Here is a 21,470-nt window from a genome sequence, read left to right as displayed (position 1 = left end):
ATGGTTGTTTCATATGATCATGGGCTAGAACAAAATAATGGCTATGTAGCCATTTCTAGTCCATTTAAATTATCCAAATTTAATTATTTAAATAGTATGAGAGGTACTCTCTCATTAAGCCAATGTCCTAAGTAATCCAATATGAAGTAATAACCTTAATTTATAGCACCTCATATTTAATTACTTAGTGATATTAATTTGTTCCATAGTAATATTTAAATTGCATGAGATGAAGTATCTCATTTAAATCATTTTCCCCAAATGATAAATATGAAGTGTTGACCTTGGTCAACATGTACTCATACCTTATTATTTGAGGAGATTAAATCTTAACAAGATTCAATGAGGGGAAATTATTTCTCAAGGATAATAAATAGAAACCCTAATAAATATATCAATGAGAGGAAATTATTTTTCAAAGTAAATAGAAGTAAAACCCTAGTATGGATGTTTGTGATGATCATAGATCATCTTGAATGAGCCATTAAGGCTAAGTAGTCCCCTTAAGTATTGATTGGTGATTGTTATCCTCGTATTCGTTTATAGATGCTAGTACCGGAGACTACCAAGAAGAGGAGGTCTACTTTAAAGAGGAAGAAGAGAACTTTGACCACTTCCCCAACCAAGGCAAGCTATACTCTTGCTAGTTACCCAAGTGCAAAGCTCTACTAGAGCAAGGCACCATCACATATTACTTTATGTTTGTTGATCCCTACCCAAGTTTTTACCTTACAAGTTTGACTTTGGTTGATCAAATATTTAGTTTTGATTCATGATTTACTTAGTCTAAATATGGAGTAGCACAAGAGCATCACACTTAGCCTAGAGAGCTACAAGTTAATTAGTACCCCTCATGACTAGTTGCTAGTGCTAAACTAAAAATGACTACTCTAGCTGGGAACATGTGAAAACCAATGCCTTTGAAAACCTTGGAATGATGAGTCATTCTATTGAAAGAATTTGAAGGTGAATATGACTTGTGAATGACTTGGTGAACTTTACAAAAACTGATGGTTGGATTCGGATGCGATACCATTCCGATTTGAAAGTACCCCCACAATACCCAACATGGGTAAGGGCTTAACTGGAAATTTATGTGCTTTAGTATGGGTTCCCTCTGAACAAGCGTCATAGGGGTTATGCCGAGGCTGCCTCCCTTGAAATGTGAAATGATGTGAAATGACGTGAAATGAGGTGAATGTCCTACCCAAGCCCTGTGCGGTTCCCATGATGACGGTTGGTTATCACTGGGAGGCCAAGCTCATGGGGAGAGGTGCCTATACTAGGGTATGTAAGTGAAAGGTTATGGTTGGTAGTCCGCACACGGAGTGTGATAAATCGAGGCCGATTAACCTGACGGATTATTGCAAATGTTGTGGCAAAAGTGTGCGACCTCTGCAGAGTGTAAAACTATTCGAATAGCCGTGTCCACGGTTATGGACAATTGGAAATGCCATACTGTTCCGTCATCAGACCAATTTCAAAAATGTGACATGTGAAGGGTGACTTGTGACTTGAACTTGAAAGATGAATTTGAATTGATCAAACAGGGTTGTGGGAATGACACTAATGTTCCCACTGGAGTTAAGTTAGGCAAATGAAGAGTCTTTTACTACTAAAGTGCTTATGAAATAAAATTGGCTTTATGCAAATAAACCTAGAGCTTAGCACCCCCTTACCATAGTTGATAGTAATTACATTAGTATTAGTTTGCGGGTACTTTAAAGTACTCATGGCTTTATCCCTGGCTATTCAAATGGCCAGACTATGAAGAGGAGAACCAGTACCAGAATGATGGACAGCAGGACGTCTACGATAACTAGGATCACTCCTGACGTCAACAGTTGCCTGTGGAACAGATGGACCGCAACCGCTACTTCGCTTCCGCTATGTGTTTTGTAATTGGATCTCTAGATCCACTATGTTGTAAGACTGGATCATGTGATCCTCTATTTGTAAGACGATTATGGTATGTAATGAATGATGTGTTGTGATATCAATCTATTATGTCTCGCAAAAACAATATTCCTGGGATTGCGATGTACGGCATAATAGGCATCTGGATTTAAAAATCTGGGTGTTGATACAATAGACCTTGTGTTCCTCTAGCTCCCGAGTATAGCTCCTGAGTGCCTTTCATCTGTCTCCTACCGGTTTGTCCATGTTCTAGGTGCCTCCTCAGCTACGTCTTCCTGTCACGGCATGTTTTAGTGTGTGGCAAGCTACATATCAAAAAGAGTGCTAATAACAGTTCAAAAAAAAGTGCTAACACTATCTAGTCTAAAATAGTAACATTTAGATAGACTTCCTCACTCCCCAAAAGACTCAGATCGTTGCCTCTAGTCTAGGAATAAAAATCAACATGGACCATCCAAAAGCAATAACGTACGGTGCATTGGTTAGGTGAGCCTGTTTGCCCATAAACAAGAAATACATGATAGAAATACAATAAATTTTGGCATATAGTACATGAGTTAACTTGCATGCTAAAACATTCGACAGATCAGGCCTTGGCGGTGTTGAAAATCAAATAATCCAAAATACTCAATAGTCTATTTATATTTTTTTTCCAAAATTTCCCCGAGAATCTAATTCCTTTTTAATGGGATTACATGATCTACTTAATTATAGAATTCCGCAATAATCTCTTGACTCGGAATTACGAACTCGTGCATCATCTCATGAATCGACTTCCTCCGATCCAAACTAATTATCGCAAATTTAGGTAAAATGTTGCTGCCTAAATCTGTCTAGCTAGATTCAATGAACATGCAACAACTAATTTGAACCAGAGGTAGCACCTCCTTTGGATCTCACTCTATATCTTGCATCTTTGCTTCAGCCTTGTTTCTGAAGTGATCTCGAACGGGCTGCAACATCATGTTTAGTGCCCTCTCAAGGGCCTGCTTCACGTCAGGAGGATGCAGAGCGCCACTTTTATAATCGGCAGCAAACTCTTCCATGCTCACAAACGTCTTGTTGCCACCGTCCTCATCCCCCCGAACCACCTCAAACTTTCCGAACCGAGGTAGGATTATATGCTGGATGTACTCCAAGCACGGGTTGCCTTGTACAGATCCCGGAGGGCAGAAAGCTTTCCTCATTGCCCTACCGATGGCATGCTCGCTATCTTCCATGAAGACGGCCCATCTCGGATCGCCGCACATCTCCATCTCAGGCATTTCTAGTAAGTTAGGAAGCACATTGTTGAACAGAGCAACCGGCCGTGTATTGCCCTGCTTCCCCCGGGCATCGCAGTACTCTCTAGCTAACATGTGTGCCCCGCGCTGATCCAGGCTCAGCAGCCACAAGTCCGCCTCGGGAAACAGGAGCATCCCAGCGCTCTGCAGGCAGGGAGAAAGTATCTCGGCGCGCGGCGTTAAAGTCTCTCAGCGCGTACCGATCGATGCTCCCGTAGCCCTTTGTATGTTTGGACGACTCGTGGAAACGGAGAAACCTTTTTATTCCACCCAGCTCGCTTGTTCTTGCAATATCCATCGTAAGTGGCCAGTATGCATATGCGCAGCGACTTATTCCGTCTGACAGCCTGACGGGCTCTACCCTGTCAAGATCCATGCCGGCCGCTTTCCAGACCTCGAGGTTGTACGAGCCAAGTTTCTTCATCTCATCTGTTAGATGGCCGCCAAACCTGCCGCCGGTGTTCTCCGGGTCCAGCCGAGCAAGCCAATCTGCCATCAGAATCTTCACTTTGCAACCAGCTTTGATCATCTTGTTGACATTCACCGTCACGGAGATCCCCTGGGTTATATGCATACAGGGGGAGGGATCACACCAGACGTAGCAGACGGGGGCAGCTTTCTTTTCCAGTAGCTGCTTGAGCTCGTTCTGGTTGACACAGTCGCCGATGCTCATTAGACTTGCGAACCTTTGATCAGGATAACAACCGCCGGCGGCACCTAGCTCCCTCGTAGAAGCGTCATCGACTGAATTCTCCACCGTGGAAAAACTACGCTGTACGGTCCAGTTTGGTTGGAAGAGATACAGGCAGTGCCTCTGCACGGAATGAACCGCCCGAACAGCGGCTTGTGCGTGTCGGCCTAGGCGTCGTGGTCCGTCTCGTATTGCTCACGTGGGCCAGCGTCGATGCCGTCATCCACTCCGTCTGAGGCGGGGGCCACGCTCGCTTCATGCATGCGCGCGTGAGACTAGCACACGGAACGCTCGATGATCACGTTTTTTCTGTTTCTCTCTTTTTTTTTTTTGCGGCGCTCTCTCTCTCTCCGCGCTCCGCTCATTCATCTCGGGACGACTGCACAAGTATTGTCATGTCACGTCACGTTGCTCCGGCCGATCGACCAGCAAACCAAAATTCTTTTTTTTCTTTCTCTCTCTCCATAAGCCGGCGGCGCTAGTATCAATTCTGATTCTAGTGGCTTAATTAATTGCCGGCGGCGGCGGGGAACCGGCATGCCAACCAAGGCACTCGTTCGGTCGTTTCTTTGTACACGATCAACTCTGCTGCATTGTAGTACTACAGTAGTATTGTACACCATCGAGTCTCCAATTAATCGATCCGTAAAACGCGCGCTTCTTTCCTTCGTTTTCCTTTTGGACGCCATGCGATTAATGGAGCAGGTAATTAATCATCATGTCGATCGATTCGATTCCCCCAACCTGCATCGGACTACAAAGCTGGATTGGAGTACTACGTACTGTACCTAATTAAGCGTGCCCAATTAAATGGTGCAGCTACGTAGTGCAATTCCTTTTCTTTTCTTTCTTACTACTAATTCTCATCTCGTTCAACTTCCACATGTTTTTGTTTGCATTGCTACATCCATTCATCTCAAACGGGCGCGCGGAAACCTCAATTAATATATACTCGATCTGGGAGTTTAATTCCCACGTACGCGAACGAACCAAGAAATAATCCAAATTAACCTTGTCATTTTTTTTGTCACGCGCGCCTGACCCAAATCCTCTCTTATAGCATCTCCAACACACGCTGCAAAAGACGCGCACGCTAAAACAACCACCAATTTGGCGGACGCGCGAAAAATAGACTCGCTATAAACTTTACAGCGCTCGCGCTTTTGCGTTATCCCGCGCGGGAAATTTGCCGCTTTGGCTGCCGCGAGCGCTACAAACGCCACGCGCGCGCGCGCCAACTGTCCGGAAACTTCAGCCGCCCGCGTGTCGCTCCGCCTCCGACGACACGATGCCTCCGCGCCGTCGCTCCGCCTCCTGCTACCGCGGCGTTCGCGCACGGCCAAGCGGTCGCTTCGACGCCGAGATCTGCTCCGACGAGGAGCGCATCCGCCTCGCCACGTTCGACACGGCGCACGCCTACGATGCCGTCGCCTGGCGCCTCGGCCGCTCCCGCCGCACAATGAACTTCGACGATGTGTGGACGCGAGAGCAGGCGGAGGCGCTCACGCCGCCGTCGCCGGCCATCACACGCGAGCAGCAGCGGCGCCAGCGCGAGCGGCTCGTCATCGCGGAGCGCGACGAGCACCTCCGCCTCGAGTGGGCGCGGCAATTCCCGGAGGATGTCGCCGTGATGGAGGCGTTCTACGCGCAGAAGGAGGAGGAGAAGGCGACAACGGCGGCGAAGAAGAAGGCGGACCGCGAGCAGTGCCGGGCGGCGTCGGCGACGAGGAAGACGGAGAGGACCGAGAAGGCGGTGAGGAAGGCGGAGGAGAGGAAAAACGGCGCCGGGCCGTCGACGATCATCCTCTCCTTCTCCTCCTCCTCCTCCTTCGAGTGGACATCCACTCCGGTATCCGACACCACCCACTCGTGGCTTAATTAATTGAAGGCGGCGGCGGGGAACCTGCGTGCCAAACAAGGCACTCGTTCGTTCGGTCGTTTCTTTGTACACGTTCCACTCTGCTGCATTGCACTACACGATCGAGTCTCCAATTTATCGATCCGCAAAACACGCGCCGCCGTGCGCGCTGCTTCTTTTTTTCTTTTTGGTGGGCCATGCGATTAGTGGAGTACTCCGTAGTGTACTAGGTAATTAATCAGGTCGATCGATTCGATTCCCAACTTGGATCGGACTCCCACGCGGGATGCGAACGGACCTAGAATTAATCCAAACATTGTTTTGGTCACGCCTGACCCAAACCCTCTCTTTGTCATCAGCCCGCGTAACACATATTTCTTCTGTACCTTTCCTGACTGAACCAAACCAATTTCTGAAGCCATCTGCCGCGTGCATGCGCGCATCAAGCGACGTGAGCGGGAATTAATTTTCGAGAATTCAATATTTCCATCGATCGGCTCCTATTTCACAGTTATCCACACCACATATTATCGGACAACAAAAATGCCGACCTACCTTCGATTCTTCCCTCAAAACTTCAGGATTTTTCAATCTAGAAAAATCAACTACGTACTAGTCAAGTGAAATTTACAAGAGTATCTCAAACACTCATTAGTTGCCAACCCTAGATTACATAGTGAGTAATACCAAATGAGATGGCACTGCTACACATATCTACTCAACTAACACAGCCTCCGATACACGTTTATAATGGATTGGATCCGGTAAACGCTCCTACTAGATAGAAAAGATAAAAAAAACTTTATACACAACTTTGATCGTGGAATCTACTTTACAAACAGGACACACACATGCGCGCGCGTGCACACACAAAATTAAGTCACATGGAATCAGTTGAAAAGCTAGGGGTAGAGACCGCAGGGCCCATAGAACAAATTATCTCATGAAATTCGTGCGAACAAGGGTCGGGCTCCCTTCTCCCTTTGCACATGGTCCAAATATGGGTATATAAGGTTAATGTAAATAGGAAAATCTAATACAAAACTTTCAAGTAACACTTGCTTCATATTTAGCCACTGCTTTGAAGTGGCATTTGCTTCACTGACGGAACTATCCGCATAAAGATTTTAGAATTACAACCCGAAACTCCCACTTCGAGGCTGGCCACCCAACTCTTGTAAGAAGTTGAACTAATTTTTATCTTCTTATGTTTCTATATCCTATAGATCATTACACACTAAACCCTAGGTCTAAATCCTAAATCTATATCTTAGACCCAAACCATGGCAACCTAAGCTTGATTTCGTCGTGCATAGAAGAAAAAAACTGGCTAGTTGCACATGGAAAAAAAGGAAATGGTGGTGCACAAGGGCGAAGCTCCCATTAGGGCAAGCTAAGGTGGTGCACAGGAAATGTGTACTTTGCCTTTTAGCTCGTTACCGATTGTCGAGCAAAAAAAAAAACACTTGGGGTGAGTGTTCCTGAGGGATTATGTAGTACATGTAGCTAGATATAAAAACCATTCGGAGATCTACGCGTTTTGTATGAAGCTCGAAATGAGACAAAAATGTTTCGTTTACAACAACCACCATCACGGATCACCAGGTAGAAACTGCCGTAAAAACACTATCTAAATGTCTCTCAAAAGCCTAAGCTATACTGTAACCACGAGCGCCACTCATCAACAATCGTGTCACAATGATATGTAGCTAGATATAACATTGGATCGTACATAGCTATAACAATTTTTTTCTTGATGTTGCTATAATATGCACCCCAAGAAAAAAATGTTCACGTAGACATGCATGGTAGCTTTTCCTAGATACTAGCTATATAGTAACATGCATGCATGCTACATAGGTATAATACTCCCTTCGTTTTAAAATGAATGTCGCAATTCTTTTTTGATACAGACATATATACACGTTAAAATGCATATGTATCTAGATAAAACTTCTAAAATTATTTTGTAAGGGAAGGTAGTAGTATTAAAATTGGGTCGATCAGTATGCATGTATCCAAAGTTCAAATTATGAGCTAGCTAGCTATAAGCTTAGTTTCGTCGTGCATGGAAAATAAATAGGGAGTACTCTAGGTAGTTGCGCGCCCGAAAAGAAAAGGGAAATGATGGTATACCAGTACGTAGAGCTGGCTAGCTGGCCAATCTAAGCTACTACCAGTCGTGATCGTGTTACTAACTTTGAGCAATCGACCGCTGGGTAGTATATGTCTATAGTCGACACATATATACACGTACGTAGTACTATTGTACTGAACCGCGTCAAGAGGAAAAAAAAAAAGGTTCCTGATCCATCAAGAAGTAGCCAGGTCTAAAATAAGACTAGTCGACCTCAGTCGTCCAATGATCCTCTCCCTCTCCGATTCGGCGGCTCTGTCGGCCAGAGATAGCATAGGAGAGGAGGCTAGCCTCCTCTGTATAGTCCCGTGCTTCTCTTCCTCACCTCTTTGGTGGCTCTGTCGGCTGGAGACGGCGGGGGAGAGGTGGCTGGTCTCCTCTGTAGAGCAGTAGCAGTAGAGTAAGTTTAGATCTAGGTTTTACACATGTGGAGATTGGCGAGATGCCAATGGGGATTTCGTCGCCGAGCTATTCGAGATTTTGAGCTGCTTTTGGTGGTGGTTGGTGGTGGTGCGGCTGCTCATGGTGCTCGAGTGGAAGGAGACAGAGGCGGGCGGCGGCACCGCATCTAAATCCCGCCCCCCCAACCCAATAAAGCTCGATTGGATCCCTCCAGATCGAGGTGGCGAGATCCGTTTACTTCTTTTTCAGGCCACCGAGGTGGTGGTCAAGGAGATGAGCACCAGCCTGCTGCTGTCCTTTGCAGATCTACGGAGCAGGCAGTCGTGGAGACTGCGACAATCTTCGAGAGCACTCTCTGGAAAGCTCACCACCAGGGGGACTGATGCTGACGTCTTTGCCTTGCCCCTACATCCTATGGCCAACTAGGGGCTCTCTTCCAGGAGTTCAACCTCCATCTGGATGCCTTTCTTGTCTACCAAGCATCGGATCTTGTCGTCGCTTCGTCCCCAAGTGGTTCATCCCCGGAGGCGTCGAGATGGCCAGCGAAATTGGTTTTGGGTTAGCAAAGAGAAAACCTCGAGCACCTTCCTGTCGGACCTTGGCGCGGCATGCGCCTTGAGGTCGCCGGTGAGCGCGGAGAAGGAGCCCAGGTACCCAATTTCTTAGTTTTTCCTTGTGCTAGGGTCTTTTTTTTTAAATAAAGTTAGAGGCTTTATCTTCAAATATTAGGTTTTTGAAGACAATAGAAGCCACAACCGTCATAAGTAGTCGATAGGTCGACCTGCCTTAGACTCCCCCCTTTCTTTCGGGGAAAGTTGGTGAACGCAAAAAAACCAGTAATTCGAAGTTCTTGTAATCAAACTGAACCAATTGTGAAGTCTTACAAAACTAACAAATGAGGGTCTCCATGTAATTGTGTACCTGCAGCTTCTTAATGCAGCTTCTATTCCTTCAGATGCCGCTTAGTGTTCAAAAAAAAATCGATAACTATTGTTGGCATAGAAAACAAGACTAATGCTAAGCTATCGAACTAGGATATACTACCTCCATTCTAAAATAAGTGTCGCAACCTTTGTAGACATAAATGTGTACAGTAAAATATATGTAGAATTGTAGATACATCTAAACCTAGATAAATTTGCGATACTAAAAGGAAGGGAGCACTATGTGCCAGTGCCATCGTGACTTGTGAGTATACATGAACAAGTACGTACTACTGAGTACTGAACCATGCACTTGGCTGCAACACAACCAACGCTTCGATTCCATTATCATCACCATTAATTAAGGCGAGGAAGTCAATGCATCAGTAGAACACACAGGAATCGACCGCCTCCTAGCTCCCATGTATCCCCATTCTTCCTCCATAGCCCGCGCTCGCCCGGCCGCCGCAGCCTCGCCGCCCTCCCCAACGCCGCTTCCCCACGCCACCATCCGCGGTCCCCCGAAACCCCAGCTGCTCCTCTTCAGGCAACGCATCGAGGACGACGCGGCTCTGCCGGAACGGCACCGGCTGGGCCTCGCCGGACGACTAACCGTCTGCGGCCGTCTTCTTCTCGTCCGCGGAATCAAGCGCCGCCCCTCCTAGCCGTCCCAGGCCACCGGACACATCGACTTCTCATCGGGCAGTCTGTTTTCCTCCTCCTTAATCCTATGCGTCTTCGCCGTTCTGCTCACGCCCGGGAACACCCACTTGCGCTTTGATTCAGACAAGGTAGAGGAGGACGGCCACAGGGAGGATGGTTGAAAACAGGTTGGTCATGAGGAGCTGCTCACGTCGCCGTCCGGAGTGGGGAGCCGGGAGTGGGCGCACAAGACGAGTAGGCCATCCAGTCCAGTCTCGACCTCGTTGTCCAGCCCCGTGAAAGGTAATTTCTTTCGAGAATATATGTTGTATTCCCCCACTTCAAACAGTCCCGTCAACCAGCCAAAATATGGAGTTTATTAGGATTAATTGCAGATATATTTGGATTTGCCGTCCCTATCTACTTGTTTATCCGAGAAGTAAGTGAGTTAGAAGTTTAATTTTAGGTTTGGCTTGCACGTACAGACAGAAAGCTCATTGTGTGCTCTTTTATTTTCAGTATAATCTGCAAGGGAGTTCTTTGTTTAGTCGCGTGAAATCTTTGTGATTTTTGTAGAGCTCTGTCACGGGCAAGGGCGAGGCTTCCAGCCTCGACGTTGTTGTTTCGATCCTGGCCGGCCAAGCGCGGGCACTTCTCCCGATTCAGAATAAACTCTAGGTCTGGTTTCTTTCTCTATCTGTTCCCCACCGCCGCCTACCTCTGGCTTCGCTGATTCAAGATTTTCTGTTTTTTGTTTCTTCAGATGGGGATCGATGTGGTAATCTTGATCTTCAGCCTGCTGCCAGCCCTAACCTACGGTGACACGGAAATGGAAGCAAGTAGGCGTCCACCTAGGCGCTTCAGTCCATGAACGCCCAGCTGCAAAGCCACCGGCTCCCATCGGCTTCTCGCTCTAGGGCTCGAGGCCTGCAAGGACTTACTGCCGACAACACGGGTCGCTGACGCGGACCAAGAGTCGCCTTCCAGGCCCTCCACCAGCACGTCGCAGCAACCCCCTCAATTCCGGTTATGCTCCACCGAGAGCAAGACCACCACAGTACAAGAAGGTAGCCACCACCCATTTTTCTTGTTGACTACTTTTGTTGGGTCGTTGATGCTAGGATGCTGTTGTTGTATGTGATCTTTGTGTTGTGCTAAATTTGGGTCAGATTAATTTGGTCTTTAGTTGTACGGTTGTACCACCTAATAAGAATATATCATGAGACGATGAAATTGATTTGGTGACTTTGCTTCTCATCTTTGCATGCATCTATCATGCCATCGATGAGGAGAGCTGAAACCTGACTGATTCCATGTATGTATCATATCCGCCGTTGTCCGTGCTGTGTTTAACATAGCAGCATTCAAGGGTGTCGAGACCTAGTTGTAACCTGAGTTTGTGGTGCTTAAGTACAACTACATATGTTTGGTAAATGGCCATGCATGTGTATAACATATGCTACATTTCAGACTACGTACGGTATGGTCCGATTTAATTAGCTCGTTCTACTTGTACATCCACCCAATGTTCATATAAGCACACAAATCAAAATGACCTTTTATGAACGATCGGATTAAAACCTGAGTATTTATTAAACATGGAACTGGTTGAGGCCCTAATATTCTTCTAATTTGGTCCTCTACAGCATAACCTCAAGTTGATTAGTTTTCAGGTACTAATTGCATTTAACTGCTTTTGTTGAAGCTATGTTGCGAGAGCATCCAGTCAGGTGCAACGAATTCCTTGTACCTAAGTATAGAGACTACTCTCAAGCATTTATCAATTGTAATCCTGTTGTTGATTCAAGAACCAGTATGGTTCAACCTAGCTAGCAGTTGTATATCGGAAGCGAGCATCCATTTTATATCTGCAAGATAGGGATTTTCTCTTATGTACTACTTGTTATTTGTTGGAGAAGGTCTCCCGGGAGCTGCTGCATGACAACAAGCTCAAGCTTGTAAACCTTGTTAGCAATTTTATCACAAGGGCACTAGCACTCATGGTTATGGCATGTTTATTTTTTCTTGTTTCTACGTTGTTGTTGTTGAATGCTTTTGACCGGCGTACTTAGTACTTATTGCTGCCTGTGTATATAGTGATTGCTGTCCTCTATGTATATTAGTTCTTACATATCATTGGTTGTGCTCAAGTAATTTCAGTAAACTGAACTACTAGTTGATGTATTTACATTTTTACTCACGGTTCTATCTTTTGGATAGTTGTTTTCCCCCCAGAATGTGTATCTTCTCTCGGTGTTGGCTGATATGTCCAACTATGTATAGGAGAACATGGACTACCAAACATAATCTTATACTAGGCCAAGAGGTGAACCAGAAGAAGAAAAAACCGATGTCTGAATTCTGCAGATTAGTTCTTGTTATACATGCATATGCAAGTAATTGAGTATGGATCAGATATCTTTGGGACAAATGCTAATTAGATTATCTATCTTGTTTGCATTGTTAGCCACCAAATCGGGGTACAAACGGGGGGCTTTGTTCGTATTACTGTTCCACTGGTTCCGAACGCAGATGTTCGTCGGAATTTGTATGTACATGTTGCTGGGATCATGTAAAGTGTAAAACAGAAAAATTCTGCTGCTAAATAGATTTTATTCCCTTTTCTTGTTTAACATCGGATTTTTCCTCGGTTTGGGCCTGAATAATTTGTTTGGTTTCCATTTGCGTAAAGTGTAGAACCAGAGGTGTAATTTTTCAGGTTTGTTCTACGATTCGACGTGATGTGCAAAATAAGCTAGATTCATTGCGTGTTGGTTCTGTCCAAGAAATGATACATGTGTAGTTTGTGTAACATCTGGACATCAATCACACATGTTTTTTTTGTCAGTATTGTATGTTACATCCTCACAAGTTTCGTCACAATGTTATCTGTTTATTGTTCAGCCTCCTTAAACCCATCACAAAAATTAACCTGGTATTCTTAGCGCTTCAGAAGATTTCCCTTTTTCACCTCTGATATGTGCTAAATTACAACTATATTTCTATCCATTTGGATGATATTCCTTTGCAACTGGGCACCGCCATTCAGGAGCTTGACCCCAATTTTCTTTTTCTTTGGTTACCCTCATATCGATTGCTGCCATGCTTCTATCCACTTCCTTTATGTCGTATTTACTGAAAAGATGCTTCTATTATGTACCATATCTGGCAGGCTTCGAAATGAATATTGTAGGCACATTTCTTGTTTAGAAATGTGCATTGGTACTACTATAATTATTTTCATGTCTATCTGATCTTATGTAATTCGAAAAATGCTTCTGCAAATTGCATCAATGTGAATTCTAATGCTACTGCATATTCCATGCATGGTTGTTTCTAGTGTTTTGCTGGGTTATGAGTGAATCTACACTGGCAAGCAATCTTGTCTTGGAAATAATTAATATTTGTGTTTAGCAACTTAGTCCTCTCAGGCTTAAGTTTGTTGAATGGTTATCATTTTTTGATAGTACAACTTTTTTTAATACGAGTTAAATTGGTGGTGGTTGCTCTGTCGGATGGCTTCGATCACTTGTCTACATCCAATAGTACTTGCTCTGTTTTTGCTAGTATTAGTGTCCAAATGCATGCTGTTATTCACCTCACTCACCTCATGTCTGGCAATTTTAATTTGGGAATTAGCAATGCACTTTTTGCTATTTTTTTGTAATTATTTACCTTTACTGTTATTAACACAACAATCATGCCATGAAATGGGATATGTATTCGGTCATTTATTAAGTTTATATGTTTGTTCTTTGTTTCATCAGTTTCTTAATTCTCAGACAGTAACTAAACAATTCGATATATCTGATATTGTTCTTTGTATTATCACTACACCCAAGATTCTCTGTGTGCCATTGGTATTGCTATGTCTGGTTAACCATTTCATTGTCTTTTTTTTATCTGACTTTGCTGTTTGTTGGGTCTGCAGATATACGGGGATAAATCTTTGCCAGTGGCAGCGGTGGCCTCCTCTTGGTCTTAATGTTGTAGGTGAGCTTCTGATTGTTCCCTTCTCTCCTAGTATTGGGCTTATTTCTAATAACCACATGTTTTTCTATGGTCTATGCTAGTAGAGAATTCATCCTCAATTAGGAAGTGGAGGTTTTGTGAACTACTTGGTTAATAATTTGTGTGCCCTAGCTGGGAGCAAAAGTTTTCTAGACTTCCCGGTCTCAAGTCTCAACAGGAGCTTTTATATGTGATTTACCACATTTTGTTTTATACTTATTCTTGGTTAATTTTCAGGATTCCATAGTGCTTATTTTACTAGAACACATGTTTCGAGCACAGGTTAAATAGTCACAGGTTCCAATTTTTTTATGCAAGCTAGGGTCTTGATAGCGGAATCCGGCAGTCTTATCTACCTACTGATAGTTCTTAGGGTCATTCAACGAAATCATTAGTACTGCTACAAAGTAAAGAAATTAGTGGTAGTCTGATAAGAATTGTCACTGTCATGTAACTGTTGTATCGGTGCTAGTACGTAGTAGCTGAAAGTGGAAATGCGTCGGTAGCATTATTATTTATCTTCTTTCAGTTTATATAAGTATCGTGCATTGACTTTCAGTTAGTATTCCTTATCATTTTTCTCCACTGGGAAATCATCCGTGTGAAGCTGCAGAGTGCAAATATCAAACACTTGACAGTTTACAAGGCCATTTGTTAGTCTGTCTTCCACCCTTTAAAAGCCAAGAATAGAAACTTTGATTGTTGTGTGATTCAGCTTGTTTCCAGTGCCGTTTTAGGTGGTCCTTGCTGTGAAACAAGTGCCGCTTTGCACTAGCAGTTCTGGTGAGTTACATAATGAACAATCAGCACATTTTCAGTTCAGTTCATCGTATGTGGTGATCTAGATTTTAGTCTTACTAGAATAGGGTCAGTTCTGAATACAAGTTTAGCTTTTAGAATACTCATAGATACTAGTTTCGATTCTCACCCCTGAATTCTAGATAAATAGAACTTGCCTTGGCAAGTTTATAGTTTTTTTTCTCTCGAGAAAACGCATAAAGCTTTTGCGTCTCATTTATTTATTTGAATATGTAGAAGGTTTGTTGTCACATGCCTCCGAAGAGGAACAGAACAGAAGAAGCTTTTGCATTATATACTACTATTATGCTAAATGAAATTCCAAACTTTGAGATGGTCTGATGATATACATCCTTTTAGTTCAAATATGATTCTGTCTTTAGTTTATCAGCTTCATTCAGAGTGCCAGGCTGCTTCATAAAACATTACTATATGTTAAAGTTTTGATCATGCTATCAGGCTCTCTATCCACTTTATATCAGTCGATGCTGCATTATGTAGGGTAATGGTGATTTTTATTCTGGCTGTTGTTCTAGATGTGATAAATGTAAGTGAAAAAACATGAGGAAATTGATTACTATCTATGTTGTTAAACATGATTCACAGAAATAATTACCAATAGATTGACGAATTCAACATTAAATCATCTTTTGAACACACCATACGACTGTTTTACTTGCTGTTGGACTTATATTATAAAGAAATAGACCTAGCTTGTTAATTTGGGCCAGAAATGAAGTATTTGGGTCTGTTAAGTACCTACTGAGGTTGGCAAATGTTGTGTTTTGCCAAGGCAAACTACAAGTTGGATGAGAATGGCTCATGTGTACTTTTGTCATGAAATGTTGTAGTTGTTTGTGCACTTCTCTGTTAGCTGATTAGAAAATATTCTTCTCGCATTCGTTCCATTACTGTTTATCGTTATTATTGTTTATTTACTTATCCTGTTGTGGTAAGCAAAACTATGTATTCTGTTTTTTCTTATAACCATTATATTTTTTCAGCATTTATCCTCTGTCCAAGTAAGAAGAACAGATCAAGCGCCACCATGGTGCTGTCATTGTGGAGCGCCGAGTACGCAAGCCCTGCCGTGGCACCGTACGAGCCGAGCTTCTTCAACCAGTGGTAGTCGCTAGAGCAGTACAAGGAGGAGCGGATTAACATGGCATTCATGAAGGGGAGAAATGGATGTGGCCCTGATGCAGTAGCGGTAGTGGAGTATTAAAGATGGAGATGGCCAGGAGGTAGCCATGGTTTCGACTACTTCAACTTTCCTTGCTGCCATGTGATGGAGGCGAGTTCACTGTGTCGCAGCCATGGCAGCGTCCGCTTTCTTCTAGGACTCCATGCGCTAGGTGAGTCATCATGTTCCTCTTATTTCTCCTCTACATGCTATGTGTACCTCGATCATACAACGGTTGCTTGTGTGATCCGGCCGAAGAGTCGATTATCTACTTATTTAGGGCTCAGTGGTGACGTTTTTTGATTAATATTTTGTATTGGCAACGATTTGGTATATTATTCTACATATTTCGAATTACTGTGTAGTATCATCTGCATAGATCTATATGATTTTTGGGTTCCGACATGATTTGTTTTCAGTTGATATTACAGGCCCCTGTCGAATTTTAATTTAAGCATATAAAGTTGTGTATTTTGTCCTGATTTGATGTCGTTCTCTAGATCTATCTTGCAATGTTGTAATACAATGAGCTAGCAATGTTTGTTTGTGAAATATTGGAGGCTACTTTTTCATGTCTTGGAATCATTGAGACCACGTTTTGGAAATATTGGAATCTTGTTTTGACTACAGTTCTGTTGAGGTTGCATATCAGTATGAACATCCTTTTAATGGTAAATAACCTAGGTTTTGTTGAAATTCTGGTCTGATTGAGCCTAACACAAACCTTTTAATTACCGCCAATGCAGCTTATTGTGTTCCACGGCCTCCTCACTGGTAGACTTGTATGCGAGAAGGTCAATCCGGGCAGTGCAGCAGGCGTTCCGGAGCGAGGTCAGTTGATCATCATCTGCAATTTAGCATCATAACATGGTTTCATCCAAAGCATCTTGTCCAAAATCAGTTGCATGGTTTTGGCATCATACATACATGCATGGTTTCATATACATGTGCGCTTCCTCTCCCCGGACAAATAAAATAAGTAGCCGGTATGGATAACTTCTGCCATTGCATGTAAAAGCATCAACTCCTAGAATTATTACTTTTGGATAGTTGAGGTTAGAAGTTTGAGCTCTGTTATTATTGGCCACTCTCTTGCAATGCCCAGAATTATATGGGCCATCTCCCTCTCACATGTTCTTTATTTTCTTCTTTTTGGCGCCTTTTCATGTATTGTAGATGACTACACACATTGAGTAGAGATGGACTCAGACCGAGATGCATAAAAAATGCTCTCAGATTTGTTTACTACCATAATAGATGAAACTCAAATACCTATGAAGATTATTCTGACATGAATAATTTTCATTAATTCGTATTTGTATTGTTTGGCATATGTTTTATCTTTCCAACTAAGTACGAACTATAATAGTGGCTGGAATCTCAAGTGGTATTCACCGTACGACCTGTTCATCTCGGAAGTCTCAGGGGAGGTATTGAAGAAGTCTGCAAGCTCTACTGATCTGTACAATACCAACATTTGAGAAGTCAGCCTGTATCATGGAAATTTCATTCGTATCACTGCTTGCCATGTCTGGTTTTTTAGCCACTTATTTCCTTGTGAGACGACATCGAATATGGATTTGGTCATTCTTTGGTGGATGTTTAGGATTATGGACTGATTGATTCTATTGCTAGCTCTTGGCATGATCTGAGTGTTGCTAACACCGTTGTGTGTATATATAAATATCGTGCCGGTGAAATTTAGGTATTCCTTATGGTAGTATCATTCTCTGCTTAAGTATAGATTTATGTGGTATGTCCCTGCATAGGAATCATGCTCCTGTGTATGCGTTGGGCAATAGTGAACTGGTTTCCTTTGCACATTTGTGATTTTCTTTTTAACTTGCATCTCTTCTTAAATAACCATCTGATCGAGTTGAAAGATTTTCTGGTGCAGATGATGGTGACGAGGGTGCCCAAACGTTTGGACATGAGCTGGATGAGAAGCTTCCCATGATCAAGTGCTGTCCCACAGCGGTGTTGTCCAGTAGCACAAGTGCTGTCCTCGGCGGCGCTTATGAGAAGTCCAAGAAGAAGGAGCAATCAAGTCTCTCATCTGGAGGTATATCTTTCAAAGGCTTCCCTTGAGGAAAGAGGACCGGTAAGGATGACATCCTCAATGTAATTTGCACTGCCTATCTTCCTTTGTTGTGTGGGTTCCCTATAACACACTATTCATAGTGGAGAAACATAGTTTATACAACTAACTGACATCTTTCTTTGTCAAACAGGACCTTACCTCATGGCGGCCCTTTTGACAAAGAGGTTATGGCGGCTCTTCAGGATGGTACAGTTTAACACCGAAAAAGTTCCCTTGTTTACTTTATACTAGTCTTCCTTGCTATAGTTAGCCTTTTTGGTCAAGTCTTGGTGCTGGACAAGAAGTGCTGAATGGATATGCATAAGAGTAGTGTGATCTCTTTGCAAAGTCTAGATGTAGAGTAGAGTGGTCATAAGGGGTATATAAGTGCAAGTTTGAGCCGAGTCAAGGAAGGTGTGGATTAGTTTAGTTGAATGTTGTGAACATATGAACTAGAATGATTGTGTTGCATCATACATCTCAAACCACTAATGCAGCACAATAATCTATAGGTGTTGCTAATAGAAGAAATTATTTTCAGTAAATTGGGCACACTGTAACTAGAATGATTGTGTTGCTTCTATCAGGTGCACTGGATACTGATAGTCTGATGCACGTTGTGAACCACTTGGAAAGGTATAGGTCTCATAATGGATGATTTCGTGTCTACCTTTAATATTTGTGTTGTGAAATTTATCAAATTGTTTCCTTATCTGCTGTTGAGGTACATGCCTGGACTTTGGCCAAGTGGACAAGGGTGCAGTTGCAAGTTACCTTCACTGATATATATTTTTGTTCTTGGGGCATTAGCCAATTGGAGTAGGGCGAGTTTCTATTTAGTGGGCATGATTGATTCTTTGTGTTGGCTGTTCATGAATATGAATGAAATGTAATATGTGATGTTCTCAGTATAGAATTTTGAATGATTTTTCAACTTATTTCTTACTCGGAAATAATTATGGTATGCCTCTGATGTGTCAGATATACATACACATCGACTGGACGGCCAGAGCAGCAGCTAGACATGTATTGAGGACTTGGGAGCATTTGGTCCCGCTTACAGGTAGACAAGGAACAACATATTTCCTTTCATGCAGATTAACGTGACATGTTGTTGTGGGTGAGTGGAGTTCCTGGATAGATGGAGTAAAATTGGTCAAGTAGAATGAATAAATTGGCGAGGCGTAGTGTACATTTTTCTACTCGACATATACTTTCTTTAGGGGGAGCTGATTTATAGTTTGCTTCAAATTGCCTACCGTGCTGAGCTACCCTGCCAACTTGGCCTAGGACTAAGCCAACCCGAAGGTGGGTCCCATCATAAAGAAGATGATGTCCCAGTGAACGTCATGAGAAGTAGATGAACTCTCAGGTGAAGAGTGTCGTCTTTTTTGTGGATGGGGATTGGTGAAGAGTGTCGTGTCTTTGTCATGAGGATCTTACTTATGCTGGCTTTCACATTGCTTGTGTGTTGGATGTGGAACACCTTGGGCTTAGTGGGCTGGATGTGTTAGAAAGATACTTCTTTCTAATTGCTTGTTCACTGTGTTATTACTTTGTGTTCCTGCTCCCTATAGTTTATCCGAATAATGAGCGTCATGTTATCCAAATTAGTTGTGAAGTCAGTTGACAATGAAACCAGAGTAGGTTCAAATTGTGTATGCAGTATTGCAAAAGTACATGCTTAGGTGTCTTCTGTCAGTGCTTATTTTCTTGATGTCGTGTGCATGCTTTGAATTTGATACTGTCCTATTTGAACTATTAGTTTGTTTACGGATGACAAGTGTTAGATGTAATTATGCAACTTGCGGAAGTTTTTTATACTTCTTGTAGACATAATGGTGTACGGCAAGAACTAGTTCTCTGTGTTAAACTAATTTTGCAAATAGTTACATCTATGATCCCTTAAAAAAATATGCCAGGTAGTATGGAATGATACATCGACTTTGAGCATTTCTTGTGTGCCATCTCTACATTTTATGAAGAAAATACCAGGTACATGTTCTGGGTTCATGTCTGAATAGTACAAATCTAGAAGAGACTGTCTCTGAATGTGAGCAGCAAATAAATAATTTAAGATGGTGTCTGAATGTGAGAACACATGGGTCTGGCACACATAAGTGAGCCTGACAGACTGGTACAATCGGCTAGATACTTGATTTTGCTCTTCATAGTGCATCTAGTAAACTTTGAAGGAATATGTTGCCTATTTGCTCCTTGATTTCCGCCTGAATTGTAAATTGTTTTCTAGATTTAGTAATCCTACTTTAGTTGTGTTTTTGTATTTCGGCGGAGAAATGGAGGTGGCCAGCAGAGGTGGCTCTGGTCCCTGGATCCAGGCAGCAAGTAGCCTGTGGGTTTGGGTACTTTTCTGGTTGCCTATTGTGTTGTCTGGGATCAATCGTGTGGGAGTGCAATGAATGCTTCTTTGCACTAATACCAGTTATGGTGAGATACATAGCGAGCAACCAGCACTATTTCGGTTGAGCTCATCATGCTTGGTGGTCTAGATTATAGTTTTACTATAATGAGGTGAGTTGTGAATTCAGGTATAGCATTTACAGCATTTTGCATTATTGTGCCTTGGAAACTTCTCATTTTCCATTATAATATCCCAATGATAGGCTCATTGAAATTCCAAACTTTGAGATGGTCTGCTTGTCTTTTAGTTGAGATATGAAGCTATCTTCATCTGCATTCCAGAGTGCCAGCCTGCTACATAGAACCTTACTACATACATACTGGGTGCATATTAACCTAAGAGCCAAAACACCATGTCCTAAATCATCATGCTATTTGCTATTGTTGTTTTTCCTTTTTGTAATGGACAGAAAACCAGTGAGTAATGCTCTGGTTGTGTTGTGTGGGTTGTTTAGTCAAAACCCTCATTGAAATCTATTTATTCTTGCTAGATGTGCTCTAGAACTGACCAAGATAGGTTCTTGTGCAAGGATGACGACGAGGACTAGATGGCAGCCAGGGTAGCAGCTGTGACCTGTAGCAGCTGCAGCTTGGTGCATCTTACTCGGATGGCAGCTTGAAGACTCGTGGGACAATGGACATCTTCATATATACGGCTTGGTCGTTGAACAATCTCTAAGCAGCTGCAGCTTTCTTTCTAGCTTATTTATCTCTGCGATATTTATGGTTGCAACCGAGCTTTGAGATTTGAGAGCGCATGATTGTGTTGTACGTCCCAACTTTCATTGATGTTTGTTGTTTGGTATTGCACTATTTTTGTTTAATTATTCCTTTGGTTGAGGTTGATTGTACAACTGAATGTCAAATGAGTTGTCATGTGTGCACTCCAGTGTTTTCCGATGTATATTGCTTGTGTGTTCTGGATGTCCGAAAAACATCAAAGGTCAGGCTGATCAACCTCTAGCTGATTAATTAGTTACCCTATTTTTTTTGAAGAAAATCCTGATCTCCCTCGTTTATATCTAATTGATTAACTACAGTTTTTGCTCATTAACCTCTCTATAATTCATTGTTTGGACAAGGTTTTTCTGCTCCCGAACTCATGCTCCTGCTCCAATAAAAAC

The 21,470-nt window shown here is 42.9% G+C and overlaps 1 long non-coding RNA gene and 1 pseudogene across 7 annotated transcripts; one reads left to right on the top strand and one right to left on the bottom strand.

Moving 5' to 3' along the window:
• Window positions 1–2,813: 2,813 nt before the first annotated feature.
• LOC124672120 lies at window positions 2,814–3,873 on the bottom strand (annotated as a pseudogene).
• Window positions 3,874–9,721: 5,848 nt separating this feature from the next.
• On the top strand, window positions 9,722–21,186 carry LOC124674043. 7 transcript variants are annotated; one of them, XR_006992919.1, is made up of 12 exons: window positions 9,722–9,916; window positions 9,998–10,156; window positions 10,430–10,531; window positions 10,617–10,920; window positions 13,785–13,846; window positions 15,667–16,017; window positions 16,592–16,676; window positions 17,743–17,946; window positions 18,077–18,132; window positions 18,513–18,561; window positions 18,907–20,457; window positions 20,877–21,186. It is a non-coding gene; the product is annotated as an uncharacterized LOC124674043 (long non-coding RNA). The 7 variants fall into 7 exon arrangements; XR_006992917.1 differs by having other exon boundaries at window positions 20,838–21,186; XR_006992922.1 differs by having other exon boundaries at window positions 9,724–9,916; window positions 18,907–18,988.
• Window positions 21,187–21,470: the final 284 nt, after the last annotated feature.

This window comes from Lolium rigidum, chromosome 7 (assembly GCF_022539505.1).
Source record: "Lolium rigidum isolate FL_2022 chromosome 7, APGP_CSIRO_Lrig_0.1, whole genome shotgun sequence".
Taxonomy (NCBI): Eukaryota; Viridiplantae; Streptophyta; class Magnoliopsida; order Poales; family Poaceae; genus Lolium; species Lolium rigidum.
This window is presented reverse-complemented; position numbering and strand designations above follow the sequence as displayed.